Below are 19223 nucleotides of genomic sequence, written 5' to 3'. Positions count from 1 at the left end.
ACTCAAGAAAAGGTTTAAACATGGAAGAAAACATTCTTTGATGGTTACAAAGGGTGAGGAGGGAGGGAGAGGGGTATTCACTAACTAGATAGTAGACAAGAATTATCTTAGGTGAAGGGAAGGTCAACACACAATACAGGGAAAGTCAGCACAACTGGGCTAAACCAAAAGCTAAGAAGCTTCCTGAGTATAACCAAACACTTCGAGGGACAGTGTAGCAGGGGCAGCGGTCTGGGGACCATGGTTTCAGGGGACATCTAGGTCAACTGGCATAACAAAGTTTATTAGGAAAATGTTCTGCATCCCACTTTGATAAGCAGCATCTGGGGTCTTAAAAGCTAGCAAGCGGCCATCTAAGATGCATCAATTGGTCCCAACTCACCTGGAGCAAAGGAGCATGAAGAACATCAAAGACAGAAGGAAAATATGAGCCCAAGAGACAGGAAGGACCACATAAACCAGAGACTCCATCAGCCTGAGACCAGAACAACTAGATGGTACCCAGCTACCACCAATGACGATCCTGACAGGGAACACAACAGAGAGACCCTGATGGAGCAGGAGAAAAGTGGGGTGTAGAACTCAAATTCTAGAAAAAAGACCAGACTTAATGTTCTGACTGCAACTGGAGGGACCCCAGAAGACTTGGCCCCTGGACTCTGTTAGCCCGAAACTAAAACCATTACCAAAGCCAACTCTTCTGACAAAGATTAGACTGGACTATAAGACACAAAATGATACTTGTGAAGAGTGTGCTTCTTAGCTGAAGTAGATACATGAGACTAAATGGGCAGCTCCTGTCTGGAGGTGAGATGAGAAGGCAGAGATGGACAGGAGCTGGCTGAATGCACACGGCAAATACAGAGTGGAAAAGAGGAGTGTGCTGTCACATTAAAGGGAGAGCAACTAGGGTCGCATAACAATGTGTGTATAAATTTTTATAAGAGAAACTATCTTGAACTGTAAACTTTCACTTAAAGCACAATAAAATAAATAAATAAGACACCTTGTAGGGTGGTAAGCACTGTGTGCCATCACTGGAAAGCAGTTTGCAAACTCACAGTGGAGCCAGCCAGGTGAAGTGGGAAGTGACAACACAGCAACAATGGCCAAAAAAGCACCAAAAGATAGGGCTTGTTTTAAAGTGTGGGGTGTGGTACCAAGGTGGAAAAGAGTAACAGAAGATTGAAGGCTGGAGCACCAAAAGATACCTACTAATTACTGAATGAACACCATATTCTCGATACTTTCTGTATATTATGAGATTTAATCCCATGTGATACGTATTTATCACTCCCATTTTACAGATGATGAAACAGGTTCGGAAAAGTCAGATATCTCACTGCCTGATCACTCAGCTATAATGCAACAGAGTAGTGTTTAATATCTAGATTTCTTTGACTCCAAAGCCCATACTCTTTCCATTTCCCTGTGCCGCTTCTCTGGCTCTTCTTCAGTTTACTGACATCCTGTGAGTAATGCACTACAGTGGACTTTAGGAGTAGTTATCCATCTGGAGGTAAATGATCCCACAAGGGCCCACAATAAACTTTTGATCATAATGGGGCAAAAAGCTGGGTAGCCCAGTTTTTTGCAGACGTTTTTCATCCTGAGCTACCTTTATAATCTTTTCTCTTGTCTTTCCTTTTCAGGCACTTAACACCCTAGCTCCCCTCATGGCCCCCAAAATAAAAAATAATTTTTTTTTTTTTTAAGACTTGGATATTTCCCCCATTGGATTTACAAATTCTTTTGTCTTTTCTTTGTTCAAGTTGTTCCCTCCTCCACCTGGAGCCCTTTTCCAACATCCCCATGGCCAATTACATCTAGGATTCAAGGTCTAGTTCAAACATCATCTTCATACAGCACCCCCAGATTTCCCACTTCCCTATTTAAAAGTGGTATCTCCATGAGAGGGCAGAGGGGGTCAGAAGCTGCCTGAGTGGACACAAGGAGAGAGTGGAGGGAGAATGTGGTGTCTCATTAGAGTGGAGAGCAATTAGGAGTGTATAGGAAGGTGCGTATAAATTTTTGTATCAGAGACTGACTTGATTTGTAAACTTTCACTTAAAGCACAATAAAAATTAATTAAAAAAAAAAAAGTGGTATCTCCAATCTAAATTTGTTTGACCCTTTATACCAGTACCTCTACTAAGAACTCACGACTTTGAGAAAGTAAAAAAGATTATCACACCACAGAGTACTTAATAGTTACAAAGGAAAAAAGGTGCCTTTACAATAGAAATCTAGTGAATATTACCTTAATCAAATGATCAAATTCTGCAACAATAATGAAACTGACATCATGTACCTCTGATGTCATACAATGAGAGACCTAAAATCACCTAGGTAGCATTCTGGACATGTAGGTCTAGACACTTATAAAAATGTCACTGTCATGAGAGACCAAAAAAAAAAAAAAGGCTGGCAAGCCATTCTAGAGTCAAGGAGACAACTAAATGTGATGCAAGATCCTTGACTAGATCTTGGATTAAACCAAAAAACAAACAAACAAAAAAACTAAGGACGGTATTGGGACAAATGGGGAAATTTGAATACGGCTAAGTATTATAATATTATATTATCTGTGTTAAATTTCTTGACTATAATGACTGTATTATAGATATGCAGGATGAAGTCTTTGTTTTTGGAAAATACATGCTGCAAGTGAACTGTACTGATGGTATTTAAACCTAACTCTCAGATAGTTCAGCAAAAAAATATCTGCATCTATGTGTTTTGTGTAAAGCAAACATGACAAAATGTTAACTGGCAAATCTAAGTGAAGGTGTTCACCATACTATTCTTAAAACTCTTCTGTAGCCTTACAATTTTTCAAAACGAAGAACTGGGAAAAAGTATTCAGAAATTATGGATTAGTGAAAAAATAAATAAATAAATAAATAAAGGTCAAAGAATAATTTAGCACACGTATTCTGCTTCCCAGAATTAACTGTTAAAATACTGTCATAGTTGTCATAGTTGCTTCTAGTCATATATACATACGCATACATGTGCATAAGTACATATGTGTGTATACATATATATAAAGGGGATTATCATCCCCTTTGCAACCACCTCCCATTCTTATTTCCTTTCAGAAGTTGTGAAATTATAGGGTAGGATATGCCCATCTTCAGTTTTACTAAGTACTACAAATATTTTCTTCAAAGGTGGCTGTACTGATTTACACACCACCAGCAGTTTCTACCATCACCATTTCACCACATATTCACCAATACGTGGTGTTGTCAAACATTTTTTTATCAATCTGATATGAAAAATGCTGTATCACTTATTTTAATTTATATTTCACTGATTAATAGGGCATGCATGACTACCAGGATCCTAAAGAACAGTACATTTCTAAAGCTAAATTTTCAATGCTAATATTAGCACCAGTATCTCCTCTAAAGCTACTTTTTTTACTTTTGACAGAAGCAAATCTGTGGTTCTTCAGGATTCTTCAACTTAACATACCGAACCAGACAGTAATTAAGTAATAAAATAACCAACCTAGAATTACACAATAAAAGAACCTCAGCAAAATAGGATTTTACCTACAGGCCTTTTCTTTTATTACAACACCATAGAAAGTTAAAGCTATTCAAAAGCTATTTAGTACGTGGCAGCACGTACTAAAATGCACTAAGATTAGTCCCCTATGAAACCAAAGGCCCACAAAAACAGCACACAGTGTTTGTGAAATAATTTCCTGTCTTTTAAAAAATATAAGATGAAAAGATTCAACTCAGTATACATATTATTTGCAAGACTAAAAAAAAAAAATGGATGTGCTTTTTACCTAGAAATAAAAAACCTAGGTCCTATAAATTAACTTATTCATTTATTTATTCAGCAAATATTTACTGAGCATCTAATATGTGCCAGCTGCTATTCTGGTACAGTGGTAAAAAAAAGACACCCCATTTTCTCACAGAGCTGACATTCTAGTGGAGATACAAAGATTATAGGACTGAATAAACATGCAAATAATATAATGTCTGATAAATACATGCTACAAAGAAAACAAAGAGGCAGGGGACAAAGAATGACAAGAGGAGTAGAGTAAGGGCACAAAAAATGGCAGGCAAGACCTCTCCAACACAGTGACTTGTAATATGGCATGTTCAGTTCAGCATAAACTGTTTCAGCACCAATAACCTCTTTCACAAATACTTTCTTTCACTTTTCCATACTCTCCTTTAAAAAAAAAAGTGTACGCAGAGGTTTTCCATTATTGCTATTATTTTAGAGGAGAAAAAAATTTTCATACAAGATGTGGCAGGTGCTTTACAAATAGATGTAAGTTTTGAGCCACACATACTCTGAAAAAATGTTAAGGGTAATTCATCAGTGAGAAATCTGATCCCAAAATGACACTGAACTACAAAAATGACTTCTCAACTCTCCAACTCCATAATCTGCATGCTTACTTTCTATAACAGCAATAGGAACATATATTTGAAGAGAGATCCTGCTACTTTTCACTTAGCGTAGAAAAATTAGGATACTCTCTCTTTAAAAGCCACACTATCTACATGATTTAAAATAAAACCAGGATACACTAAAATTTCCTTTCACAGGTTTACAAAAGAGCTCAGAAGGCTTCAAACACTTGTAACCGGAAGGTACCTTAATAGAAAAAGCTAGGCGCCAACGTATTCACTGCACCTTCTTCCTAAGATAATTTTGCTGATACCCCAGTATCCTAAATAAAATGTCATCTATTCTATTTTTCAAAACTACTGTTTTGATCCCACCCAAATCTTTATTTTTATTTCCCTAATTACACAATTCCCTCTTTCATCTGTACTATCAATCTACTTTGTCATCCTTCTTACCTAATGGTTCAAATATTTTCCCAGAAAAGATTATAAATCTCAAAAAAACTTATTTCCACTTCAGGAGGTCTTAATCTTTTTGTGCCAAACCTACGGACTCCTCAGAATGCTTCTAAAAGCAATATATACGTGGGATTACAAAGGAAACCAATTATATTAAAATAATTATCAAAACAAAAAAAAAACCAGATATGACAATATATGTACGAATTTATTTCCACATTAAATAACACTTCCACTAGAAGGTTTAACAACTACCACAAATCTGAAGAAGTGATAGCCATAAACAATATTTTGAAATATTTGCAACAACCGTAAACATGATACAAAAACATCTGTAATTTTTATTGGTGACAAACTCACAGGCATTGCTAATACTACTGCGCTTTGTTTGCTACATTCATAATTGAAGGAAATAATAAATTTCAGTCAGCAGTTCATAAAAATTAAAGGTGTAATTTTATCCCCATTTTAGTTCAAGGAGCCCCTGAATTCTATCCACCAACTAACAGACCCCAAGTTAAAGGGTCTTTCTAGTTCAAAGCCCTACACGAACTGATTTCTGCCGCAATTTTAAAAGCACTTGTTTCTCCGCTGACCTAGCTCTCGTCTGAACATACACCACGCTTCCCTGTTTTTATGCAGATTTATACACAAAACCCTGTTTACTCCTGCGGTTTGCTCGACCAGCACCCATTAAATTTTGCCAGTTAGTAAAAGACGAAATTGAAGGAAAGGAGATGGGAAGCAACCAACAGTCCCTCACTTCCAGACCTCCAGCAGCAAATGGGGAGATGCCAAGTGTGCACGTTTATGGTAGGTGGGCTGCCCCCAGATTCGAAGGTCCAGCTTGTCACTGTCCCCGAAGCACATCTCCACCAGCAGCACTGAGAAGACACTCCATCTCCTCGCCTCTGTGCTCGCTTCCCTACCTGCCGGATCGCTCGCCTCTGGCCCCCACCCGAAGTCGCCCCGAGGTCTTCCTTTCCCTTCCCATCCCCCACGCGTCCCTCCCTCCCGTCCACCCTAGGCTACCCTGGCACCTACACGCCGCCGCACCTCTTCTCCGGGGCTAACCGCGTCGCCTCCCATTCCCACCACGTCCGACACGAGAGGGAAGCGGCCAGGGCTCCTGGAATCAGCAGGACCGGGCGGCCCGGTCGTGAGGCTCAGGCTGCGGCCCTAGGCCGGAGCAGCCTGGCCTCTGGACAAGGATCCACGCGCCTAGGGCGGGTTAACGGGGGGCGTGCACTCACCAATGTGCTCATGCGGAGGAGGGCACGGAGGTCCACCGGATGGCCACTCGTGGCTCGTAGACGTGGTCCTCGCAGAGAACTGCCACCGCCACCGCCGCCGCCGTCGCCAGCTAGTTGCCTTCTCTGCGTCCTGCGGCGGCACAGCCGCCACGCCACCACGCTTGCGCGGTGCCGTGGGGGCCGCTGGGACCGGTAGTTCTGCCCGGGCGGCCAGCGGCCCTCCTTCCGCTTTAGTCAGCCACTTCCGCTGCGGGCTGGAGAGGTCGTGGGTGTAGGAGGACGGGAAATTCCCTTCCGGGAAATTTTTGACCAAGTGTGGGCCGTAGCTTCCGCGTACGGTAATGCTGGTCAAGAAGAATCCACCTGAGGAAGTACGTGTAAAGTAAAACAATTTAGAGCATTTACGTTTTTTATAACAACTCTCACTTGTCCAGGACAAATGACACATAACGCGCACAACACCCCTCACACACCTTCCCCTTGGTTTCTGTTAAAAAGTGTCGTTTATTGTCTTGGGTGGTATCTGGATTTTCGAAATTAAACTTGTTTTCCACAACTTATGTTATCAAACTTAATCTATAAACCTGACCATACAGCTATTTAAAGTAAATCAATTGACAACTTATCTAATAAATATATATATATTTTCAGAGGTCAAGTTAGCCGAATTGAACAGTAATATAAACATTGTAATTGGAAGACACGTTAAAGGTCGTTAGTCCAGCATCCTGCCCTGAGCAGGAATTCTCTCTTGTACATTCCAGACAGATGGTCATCCAACTTCTATTTCAACAGCTCAAATTTCACTACCTTAAGTAATACAGCTCCAAATGTTAGAAAGTTCTGTCTCCTGCTGAGCTGAAATCTGCTTCCCTTTTACTTCCGTCCAACGCTGGTGGTTATGCCGCCTGGAGCAATAGAGGATGTTTTCCACTTGACAGCCCTTCAAAAAATGGAAAACAGCACTGAGAGTCTCGAGGCGAAAAAAGAAATGAAAAAAAGTAACAATCAGTTTTCCCAACTGTTTCAAATGTGAATCAGCTCCCAAACCACTTTCCATCTAGACATCCTCCTTGATGGGACCTTTTAAAATTGTCAAAATTTTCTTCATATTTATTGTTTCATTTTATTACCACAATAGCATTCTCTGGTAGGCTGGTCAGGTATTATTGCTATCATGTTGCCATTCAACAGGTTCAAGAATTCAATTTGATCAAAGATTATTTATCAGCTCTGTTATAAGGCATAGCCCAAAGCGCCAGGGGGATGAAAAAAGCAACAGATCACAGTTTACAATCTAGGATGGAAGAATAAGTTCCACAGATTAAGGATCATACTAATAAGCTAAGGTACAAAGTGGCATGAGGCTCCTGAAGAAAGGGGCCTCCTCAAGTTGAGGGGCTGTATGAAGGAGGTGACACTTGGGAGTTACTGGATGGCTTGACTTCAAAGAGGGGAAATGACATTCCATAATTACTAAGGAAGAACTCGACCTGAGCAAAATGAATGGGTTCACAGTGGGCTGTGGAACACTGAGTACTCTAGAAAGGCTGAGCACAGAGGCCTGAGAGGAATGAAAGAAAAGCCCCCAAAACTTTCGAAAGGATCTTAAGGGTAGTGAAGAAACTTCATTGTATGTGGCAAGTAAAAGAGCGCCGGCATGGGATAGTGAATTAATAGCTCTGAGTCCTATTGTGCCACCTACAAACGAAGAGCTTGAACTAGATAGGCAGTTTTCAGTCTTTTTTTCCACTCCAGCACATCCAAGGAATACAACACTCCCATTAGAAACTATGGATCACTACAACAGTGATTGTTAAAGAATATGAAGTAGGTGTTATTCTCACCCTCTTTTGTTGTTATTAGTTGCCATCCAATTGGCTTTGATTCATGGAGAGCCTATGTACAACACAACAAAACATTGCACAGTCCTGCACCATCTTCACGATCATTGTCATGTTTGTGCCCACTGTTACAGCCATTACGTAGTGCCTTCCAACCTAGAGGGCTCATCTTCCAGACTATATCAGACAATACACTGTTGTGATCCAAAAGGTTTTCTTTGGCTAATTTTCAGACACAGATCTCCAGGCCTTTCTTCATCTTAGTCTGGAAGTTCCACTGAAATCTCTCCATGAGCGACCCTGCTGGTATTTGAAATACTGGTGGCATAGCTTCTAGCATCCTAGCAACATGCAAGCCACCACAGTATGACAAATTGACAGATGAGTGGTGGCACTACATTTTATACATAGGAAAATAACTCAAAGTGAAGACTTTCTAAAACTTAATAAATAGTACTATTTAAGGACAAAGAACGCCATCTTATTCACTACTGTCTCCCTGGTATGCTGTCTGATATATAATACATATTTTTTTTAATGAATGGGATGAATAAACAGTATATTCTTGCCAATGCCTTATTCTTTCCATTATAACACAGCATGCCCTGATGGAAAGAAATACGAAGATACTTGTCCATAGTCACGAAATTCATACTGGATCTTGACTAGAGTTCAGGTTTTCATACTCCCAACTCCATACTGCCCATTAAGCTGCCTTGCCTCAGAATTACAAAGCAGCAACAAAGTTAGAACTTAAAAATGTCCTCTTTCTTTCTATGTATGCACAGCCAGTCTTAGAGTTAAGCCAAGAAAGTAGGTACTATGCCAAGTGATTTGAGGAGCCCCTGACAGCTATTTCTGGACAAAAATATTTTATCCCCAGGTCTGAAAAGGGCACAGATGGTAGAGCTGAGTCTCAGAGATCATTTAGTCCAACACTCTCATTCTTCTGAATTTGGAGGCTGTTCCTCGGGAGATCCTAATTGAAATGTGTATACCCCTGGGGAGAGTAACACTTAAAGATATTATACATCTATGCTTTGGAAGAAGCCCTGGTAGTGAAGTGGTTAAGAGCTCAAGCTGTTAACAGAAAGGTTGACAGTTCAAATACACCAGCTGCTCCTTGGCAACTCTATGAGGCAGTTCTACTCTGTCCTATAGGGTCAACTATGAGTTGGAATCGACTCGAACGCACACAACAAAATGCTTAGGAAAGAAATATGACAGTTAACTGACAGAAGACCCTACCAGAAAGAAAAGCAAGGCTCCATCCATAAAGAAATAAAGCTTAGGAAGAGGGAGAGCAAGATGAAAGAGAAGAAACAAGAATTCAACCATAATGTGATCTTATCTACTTTGCCACACAGTTTGGGAAAGAATATACTTTGAAATTGTAGTACACACATGGCTGTGGAAATTCACAGCCATGTGGATTGATCTTAGTGTCTCATCTGAAAGAGCCGATTAAATGATAGACTGGGAGATAAGTAAATATAACAAAAACATAAATAGAAACCAATACAGCAGAGAATTCATAATTTTACCATGAAAGAACTCTGAGGCTATGTTTTCAACTGCAAAATAGATGTCACCAACCCTATCTATTCCATTCAGTTGTTATAAGGATATGATCAAAGGATGCAGTTCAAAACTCTGTTTACTTTAAAGCAATACACAAATGTAAGCTATTATACTGTGACATGGTTCAAACTCAAACAGCAGGCAGACATTTGAAACATTCACTGCTAAAGGCTAACTCAAACCATTTTTATTTCCCTTTCTTTTTTTTTTTTAATCTTCCCGTCGTGTGTGTGTGTGCGCACGCACGTTTTTGGTGAAAGTTTACAGCTCAAGCTAATTTCTCATTCAAAAATTTATATACATATTGTTCTGTGACATTGGTTACAATCCCCACAATGTGACAGCATGTTCCCTCTTTCCATCTCGGGTTCCCTGTGCCCATTCATCCAGTTCCTGTCACCTTCTGCTTTCTCATCCTGCTTTTGAACAAGAACTGCCCATTTTGTCTCATATGTTTGAATGAGCTAAGAAGCACATTTCCGTGTGTGTTATTGTTTTGTTTCATAGGCCTGTCTAATCTTTGTTTGAAAAGCAGTCTTTGGGAATGGTTTCAGTTGTGGTTTAGCAGAGCATCCAGGGCCATAGTTTTGGGGGGTTTTCCAGTCTCTGTTAGACCAGTGCATCTGTTTTTGTTTGTTTTGTGAATTTGAGTTCTATTTTATATTTTAATCCCACTCTGGGTGGGACTCTGTTGTGATCACTGTCAGGACGGTTGTTGGTGGTAGCTGTTTTTCCCTCTTTTTGAAATTTATTTTCAACCAAAAAAAAATACAAGAATACATTCTTATTTTTTTTTAAATGTATACAATACAAATAAGTCAAAAGTTCCCCTTGATTTCCATCCAGTTCTACCCAAAAGGAGCTACTCTTGTCAATTTGGTAGATATTTATCCAGACAGATACAAATAGGATCACATTATACATACTGTTCTGTTACTTGCTTTTTTCATTTAACAGCCTTTGGCATCTTTCCATATCAGTACATAAAATCTATGTCATTGTTTTCCAACTCTGTCCGATATTTTCATAATATAGTCTACCATTGTATATTTAATATTCTGTAATGATGGACAATGAATAAGGAAGACCGAAGAAGAACTGATGCCTTTTAATTATGGTGTTGGCGAAGAATATTGAATATACCATGAACTGCCAAAAGAATGAAAAAATCTGTCTCAGAAGAGGTACAACCAGAATGCTCCTTAGAAAGAAGGATGGTGAGACTGCATCTTATGTACTTTGGACATGTTGTCAGGAGGGATCAGTCCCTGGAGAAGAACATCGTGCTTGGCAGAGTACAGGGTCAGCGGAAAAGAGGAAGACCCTCAAGAAGGAGGATTGACACAGTGGCTGCAACAATGAGCTCAAGCATAACAATGATTGCAAGGATGGCTCAGGACCGGGGCAGTGTTTCCTTCTGCTGTGTGTAGGGTCACTATGAGTCAGAATCGATTCAACGGCACCTAACAACAATAACGATGGGTATTTAACTCTGGTGGTGCAGTAGTTAAGAGCTCGGCTGCTAACAAAAATGTTGATAGTTCAAATCCACCCTCCACTCCTTGGAAACCCTATGGGGCAGTTCCTCTCTGTCCTATGAGGTTGCTATGAATTGGAATCGACTCAACGGCAACAGGTTTGGTTTTGGGTTTAATGATAGATATTTAGGTTGGCTCGTCATATTCTGAATAACAAAAAATACAAATAAGTTAACTGTATGTTATTCTTTGAAAAAATTCTTTGAAGGAGCAATTTTTTCTAAAGCTGAGAATCCTGTACAAGAAAAAAAAAAAAAAAAACAGAAAGGCATGCATGGAAGCTATCCTATGCCCAGGTGGTAGAAAGTATACCCTCATAAATTACTTTTGGTGCTTTTGAACAATCCAATTGAAAGTAAAGGGCAGGACTCAGTTATCACTTTAGTTCATGTTCTGGTGCCTTTGTTGTCCTGTACTGGCCCCCACTGGCAAGCTCTGAAATAGTGGTACTGAGAGGCCAATTTATCATGAAGCTGATGTAGCTTATGATTTAGGTCCCCTCACTTGCCTGGGCATATGGTTTTGTAACAACTGCCAAGGATTACTGGCTAAATTGTGGACAACAAATAAAAGCCTAAAACATGAGAGGACTAAAAATGTGGAAAGTGACTTCTGTAGAACAGGGTCATAAATTGTCCAACTCTCCTAACTCAGTCTAATAAAATCTATAGTAAACATTATTTTTCTACCAGTATCAAGGACGCTTAAACTGTTAGAAGCTGTAATACTAATGCAACATAAAAAATTGGTACATTAACTGTATTTACCTTGATTTGAATTTAGCCCTTGATTGATTATAATGTTTAAAATATCTTCGTGTCATTAGGTGCCGTTGAGTTGATTTAGACTCATAGCGACCCCATGTGACAGAGTAGAACTGCCCCATAGGGATTTCATGGCTGTAATCGGTATGGAAGCAGTTCTTTCTACCGAGAAGCCAGTGGGTAGACTCCAAACTGCCAACATTTGGGTGACCAGCCGAGTGCTTAACCATTTGCGCCACCAGAGCTCCTTTGAAATGTCTTTTTTTTTTTTTTAATTCTGCTTTCAGTGTAAGTTTAGAAATCAAGTCAGTCTTTCATACAAAAGCTTATATATACCTTGCTATGCACTCCTGGAAACCCTGGTGGCGTAGCGGTTAAGAGCTATGGGTGCTAACCAAAAGGTAGGCAGTTTGAATCCACCAGGTATTCCTTGCAAACTCTATAGAGAGGCAGTTCTACTCTGTCCCATAGGATCGCTGTGTCGGTAATCGACTCGACAGCAGTGAGTGAGTTTTTACGCACTCCTAGATGGTCTCCCCCTAATGAGACAGCACACACCTCCTCTCCACCCTGTATTCCCTGTGTCCATTCATCCAGCTCCTGTCCCCCTCTGCCTTCTCATCTCGCCTCCAGACAGGAGCTGCCCACATAGTCTTATCAAAGATTTATCCGTATGACTCAAACAAATAGAGAGCAGCAAAAGAAGCCCTTGGGCACCAGAAGAAAGCAAATAATAAAAATTAGAGCAGAATTCAATGAAATAGAGAATAGAAAAACCTGGTTCTTTGAAAAGATCAACAAAATCGATAGACAATTGGCCAAACTGACAAAAGAAAAATGGAAGAGGAAGCAAATAACCCAAATGAGATGAGTGATATCACAACAAACCCAACTGAAATCAAAAGAATCATAACAGAATGCTATGAAAAATTGTACTCTAACAAATTTGAAAAGCTAGAGGAAATGCACAAATTTCTAGAAACACATAACCTACCTAAACTAACACAAACAGAAGTAGAACAACTAAATAAACCTATACAAAAGAAGAGATTGAAAAGGTAATCCAAAAACTCCCAACAACAACAAAAAAGCCCCGGCCCTGGTGGCTTCACTGGAGAATTCTATCCAAATTTCAGAGAGGAGTTAACACCACTATTACTAAAGGTATTTCAGAGCATAGAGAAGGATGGAATACACCCAAACTCATTCTATGATGCCAGCATATCCCTGATACCAAAACCAGGTAAAGACACCGCAAAAAAGAAAATTACAGACCAATATCCCTCATGAACTTAGATGTAAAAATCCTCAACAAAGTTCTAGCCAATAGAATTCAACAACATATCAAAAAAATAATCCACCATGACTAAGTGGGATTTATACCAGGTATGCAGGGATGGTTTAACATTAGAAAAACAATCAAAGTAATCCATCACATAAATAAAACAAAAGACAAGAATCAGATGATCTTATCAATTGAAGCAGAATTTGAGAAAGTCCCACACCCATTCACGATAAAAACTCTCAGCAAAATAGGAATAGAGGGCAAATTCCTCAACATAATAAAGGGCATTTATACAAAGCCAACAGCCAACATCATCCTAAATGGAGACAATCTGAATGCATTCCCCTTGAGAAGGGGAACCAGATAAGGATGCTTTTTATCACCACCTTTTTAAAATTATTATTAATTTTTACTGTGCTTTAAGTGAAATTTATAAATCAAGTCAGTCTTTCATATAAAAATTTATATACATCTTGCTATATACTCCTTCTTTCCACTCTCTATTTTCATGTCCATCTGGCCAGCTTCTGACCCCCTCTGCCCTCTTATCTCCCCTCCAGGGAGGAGACACCCACATAGTCTCATGTGTCTACTTGATCCAAGAAGCTCACTCCTCACCAATATTATTTCTATCCTGTAGTCCAGTCCAATCCCTGTCTGAAGAGTTGGCTTTTGAAATGGTTCCTGTCTTGGGTTAACAGAAGGTCTGGGGACCATGACCGCCGGGGACCCTTCTAGTCTCAGTCAGACCGTTAAGTCTGGTCTTTTTACAAAAATTTGAGGTCTGCATCCCACTGCTCTCCTGCTCCCTCAGGGGTTCTTTGTTGTGTTCTCCGTCAGGGCAGTCATCGGTTGTAGCCAGGCACCATCTAGTTCTTCTGGTCTCAGGCTGATGTAGTCTCCGGTTTATGTGGCCCTTTCTGTCTCTTGGGCTCATAATACCTTGTGTTTTTGGTGTTAGTCTCCTTCGCTCCAGGTGGGTTAAGACCCATTGATGCATCTTAGATGGCCGCTTGCTAGCGTTTAAAACCCCAGACACCACTCTCCAAAATGGGATGCAGAATGCTTTCTTAATAGATTTTATTATGCCAATTGACCTAGATGTCCCCTGAAACCATGGTCCCCAAACGCCCACCCCTGCTACACTGGTCTTTGAAGCATTCAGTTTATTCAGGAAATTTCTTTGCTTTTGGTTTAGTCCAGTTGTTTATCACCACTCTTATTCAACATTGTGCTGGAGGTTCAAACCAGAGCAATGAGCCTAGAAAAAGAAATAAAAGGTGTCCAAATTGGTAAGGAAGAAATAAAATTATCACTATTGGCAGGTGATATGATCTTATACAGAGAAAATCATGAAGAATCCACAAGAAAACTACAGGAACTAATAGAAGAGCTTAGCAAAGTATCAGAATACAAGATAAACATACAAAAATCAGTTGGATTCCTCTACACCAACAAAGAAAACATTGAAGAGGGAATCACCAAATCAATACCATTTACAATAGCTCCCAAGAAGATAAAATACTTGGAAATAAATCTTACTGGAGATGTAAAAGACCTATACAAAGAAAACTACAAGACACTACTGCAAGAAACCAAAAGAGACCTACATAAGTGGAGAAACAAGTGTTGCTCATGGATAGAAAGACTCAACATTGTGAAAATGTCTATTCTACCCAAAGCAATCTGTAGATACAATGCAATCCCGATCCAAATTCCAATGACATTTTTTAATGAGATGGAGAAACAAATTACCAACTTCATATGGAAAGGGAAGAGGCCTCAAATAAGTAAAGCATTACTGAAGAAGAAGAACAAAGTGGGAGGCCTCATTTTATCTGATTTTAGAACCTATTATACCGCCACAGTAGTCAAAACAGCCTGGTACTGGTGCAATAACAGATACAAAGACCAATGGAATAGAATTGAGAATCCAGACCTAAATCTACCCACACATGAGCAGCTGCTATTTGACAAAGGACCAAAGCCTGTTAAATGGGGAAAAGACAGTAGCTTTAACAAATGGTGCTGGCATAACTGAATATCCATCTGCAAAAAAATGAAACGAGACCCATACCTCACATCATGCACAAAAACTAACTCAAAATGTATCAAAGACCTAAATATACAATCTAAAATGATAAAGATCATGGGAGTAAAAATAGGAACAATGCTAAAAGCCCAAATACACGGCATAAACAATGTACAAAATATAACTAACAATGCACAAACGCCAGAAGAGAAACTAGATAACTGGGAGCCCCTCAATAAAACTGTTAAAAAAAATTTTTTTTATTGTGCTTTAGATGAAGGTTTACAGAGCAAATCACTTTCTCATTGAACAGTTAATTCAGATATTGCTTTGTGACACTGGTTGCCAACCCTGAGACATGGGAACACTCTCCCCTTCTTGACCTGGGCTTTCCCAATTCCATTCATCTACCTTTCCTGTCCCCTCCTGACTTCTTGTCCTTGTCCCTGGGCTGGTGTGTCCATTCAGTCTCATATACATGGTTGAGATATGTGTATTAATGTTTGTTTTATGGGCCTGTCTAATCTTTGGCTGGAGGGTGAACCCCAGAAGTGACTTCAGTACTGAGTTAAAAGGGTGTCCAGGGACCATACTCTTGGGGTTTCTCCAGTGTCTGTCAGAACAGCAAGTCTGGTCTTTTTTTGTGAGTTAGAATTTTGTTCTATATTTTTCTCCAGCTTTGTCTGGGACCCTCTATTGTGATCCCTGACAGAGCAGTCAGTGGTGGTAGCCAGGCACCACCTAGTCGTGCTAGACTCAGTCTGGTGGACGTCGTGGTAATTGTGGTCCATTCGTCCTTTTAACTAATCTTTCCCTTATGTCTTTTATTTTCTTCATTCTCCATTGCTCCAGACAGGGTGGAACCAATGTAGTATCTTAGATGGCCGCTCAAAAGCTTCTAAGACCCTAGACGCCACTCTCCACAGTCGGATATAGAACATTTTATTTATAAACTATATTACACCAATTGAGCTAATTATCCCCTGAGACTATGGTCACCAGCTCTTAGCCCAGTAAGCCGGTCCCTCAGGGAGTTTGGATGTGTCTATGAAGCTTCCATGACTTTGCCTTGGTCAAGTTGTGCTGACTTCCCCAGTATTGTGTATTGTCTTACCCTTCTCCAAAGTTATCACTTACCTAGCATCTAGTTAGTGTTTTTCCATGCCCACGCCTCCCCTCCCTCATACTCATCAAGGATTGTTTCTTTCTGTGTGTAAACCTTTTCATGAGTTTTTATAATAGTGGTTGTCTTAGTCATCGGGTGCTGTTCTAACAGAAATACCACAAGTGGACAGCTTTAACAAATAAAAATTTATTTTCTCACAGTCTAGTAGGCTAGAAGTCCAAATTCAGGGCGTCACCTCCAGGGGAAGTCTTTCTTCCTTTGTCGGCTTTGGTGGAAGGTCCTTGTCATCAATCTTCCTGTGGGCTAGGAGCTTCTCTGGGCAGGAACCTCGGGTCCAAAGGACAGGCTCCACTCCTGGCATTGCTTTCTTGGTAGTATAATGGTCCCCACTCTCTGCTTGCTTCCCTTTCCTTTTCTCTCTTGTAAGATAAAAGGTGGTGCAGGTCACACCCCAGGGAAACTCCCCTCACATTGGATCAGGGATATGACATTACTAAGGGTTTTACAATCCCACCCTAATGTCTTTAACATAAAATTACAATCACAAAATGGAGGACAACCACACAATACTGGGGATCGTGGCTTAATCAAGTTGACACATATTTTGGGGGGTACACAATTCAATCTTTGACATTCCACCATTTGACCCCCCAAAATTCACACATTCACCCCATCGTATCATAGCAAAAGTCTTAAATCAACTCCAAGTCCAAAATCCAAAAATTCATCTGTAAAATCTAGAATACAAGTTATCTGCTTCCAAAGTGCAATGGCAGAACAGGCACAAGTTAGACATTTCTATTACAAATGGGAGAAACTGGAGGGAAAGAAGGCATAACAGGCACTGGGAAGTCAGCAGAACGTGTTACATTAGCCCTCAAGGTTTTGAAAATAATCCTCTGTTCTGAGACGATTTGCACAACTGCCCTGCCTTCCAGACTAGGTATTCGCCACACTCTCTGGGTTCTGAGTAGAGGGCCCTCGTCTCTAGGCTTCAGCTCCACCTTCCAGGCTGTCTGAGATGGCAACTCTGCTCCCTTGGCTTTAGTCACACCATTCTCCTGGTCCATCTGTGTGGCAACTCCACCCTTAGAAACACCAGAGGCCATGGCTCCACCCTTTGAAACCCCAGAACTCAGGGCCATACCTTTTGAGACTGAGGTAGCTTAGCTTCATGTGTTCCTTGTCTCTTCAGCTTCTGCTTCCTAGTTCCTTGGCCTCTTTGCCCCTCAGGCCTATCCACCCACATCTGCCCTACTGGGGCAAGTGTTCTAAAGCTCTATAGCTCCAATGATAAGTGCTTGAAGGCACCCCACTCCGACAGTTAACTTTAACTGGAAGGCACTCAGCTTTCTTGCTGCCAGTCCTCTGCTGCTTCTAGCTGTCTACATCATCTCTAGTGCAAAAGCTCTCCTTATTCCCTTCTGAGTCCTCTACCCATTCACAGTTTCAAAACCACTTCCACATTTTAGATATCTGTTAGAGCAGCACCCCATTCTTGGTATCAAATTCTGTCTCAGTCATCTAGTGCTGCTGTAACAGAAATACCACAAGTGGATGGCTTTAACAAAGAGAAATTTATTTTCTCACAGTCTAGTAGGCTAGAAGTCCAAATTCAGGGCATCAGCTCCAAGGGAAGGCTTTCTCTGTCAGCTCTGGAGGAAGGTCTTTGTCATCAACCTTTCCCTGAACTAGAAGCTTCTCTGAGCAGGAACCTTGGGTCCAAAGAACACACTCTGCTGCTGGCATTGCTTGCTTGATGGTATAAGGTACCCCACTCTCTGCTTGCTCCCCTCTCCTTTTATCTCTTGTAAGATAAAAGATGGTACAGGTCACACCCCAGGGAAACTCCTTTTACATTGGATCAGGGATGTGATGTTAGTAAGGCTGTTGTGATCCCACCCTAATCCTCTTTAACATAAAATTATAATCACAAAATGGAGGACAACCACACAATACTGGGAATCATGGGCTAACCAAGTTGATACATTTTTTTTAAATAATTTTTATTGTGCTTTAAGTGAAAGTTTACAAATCAAGTCAGTCTCTCACACAAAAACCCATATACACCTTGCTACACACTCCCAATTTCTCTCCCCCTAATTTTTTTTTTTAATGACACAGCCTGCCCTCTCCCTCCTCTCTCTCTTTTCGTGTCCTTTTCGCCAGCTTCTAACCCCCTCCACCATCTCATCTCCCCTACAGGCAGGAGACGCCAACATAGTCTCAAGTGTCCACCTGATCCAAGAAGCTCACTCCTCACCAGCATCCCTCTCCAACCCATTGTCCAGTCCAAACCATGTCTGAAGAGTTGGCTTCGGGAATGGTTCCTGTCCTGGGCCAACAGAAGGTCTGGGGGCCATGACCACCGGGGTCCTTCTAGTCTCATTCAGGCCATTAAGTCTGGTCTTATTATGAGAATTTGGGGTCTGCATCCCACTGCTCTCCTGCTCCCTCAGGGGTTCTCTGTTGTGTTCCCTGTCATAGCAGTCATCGGTTGTAGTCAGGCACCATGTAGTTCTTCTGGTCTCAGGATGATGTAATCGCTGGTTCACGTAGCCTTTTCTGTCTCTTGGGCTCATAATCACCTTGTGTCCTTGGTGTTCTTCATTCTCCTTTGATCCGGGTGGGTTGAGACCAATTGATGCATCTTAGATGGCTGCTTGCTAGCGTTTAAGGCCCCAGACGCCACCCTTCAAAGTGGGATGCAGAACGTTTTCTTAATAGATTTTATTATGCCAGTTGACTTAGATGTCCCCTGAAACCATCGTCCCCAGACCCCTGCCCCTGCTACGCTGGCCTTCGAAGCATTCAGTTTACTCAGGAAACTTCTTTGCTTTTGGTTTAGTCCAATTGTGCTGACCTCCCCTATACTGTGTGCTGTTTTTCCCTTCACCTAAAGTAGTTCTTCTCTACTATCTAATTAGTAAATACCCCTCTCCCACCCTCCCTC

At 40.8% G+C, this 19223-nt stretch overlaps 1 protein-coding gene across 4 annotated transcripts in view; it reads right to left on the bottom strand.

Moving 5' to 3' along the window:
* Positions 1-6260, bottom strand: part of GAPVD1 (GTPase activating protein and VPS9 domains 1) — a 65006-nt gene extending 58746 nt beyond the window's left edge. For all 4 annotated transcript variants that reach the window (XM_049895358.1, XM_049895357.1, XM_049895359.1 and 1 more), the window contains exon 1: positions 6101-6260. The gene's annotated coding sequence lies outside the window, so the exon portion shown is untranslated. The remainder of the gene's footprint in view (positions 1-6100) is intronic.
* Positions 6261-19223: the final 12963 nt, after the last annotated feature.

This window comes from Elephas maximus, chromosome 9 (genome assembly GCF_024166365.1).
Source record: "Elephas maximus indicus isolate mEleMax1 chromosome 9, mEleMax1 primary haplotype, whole genome shotgun sequence".
Lineage (NCBI taxonomy): Eukaryota > Metazoa > Chordata > Mammalia > Proboscidea > Elephantidae > Elephas > Elephas maximus.
This window is presented reverse-complemented; position numbering and strand designations above follow the sequence as displayed.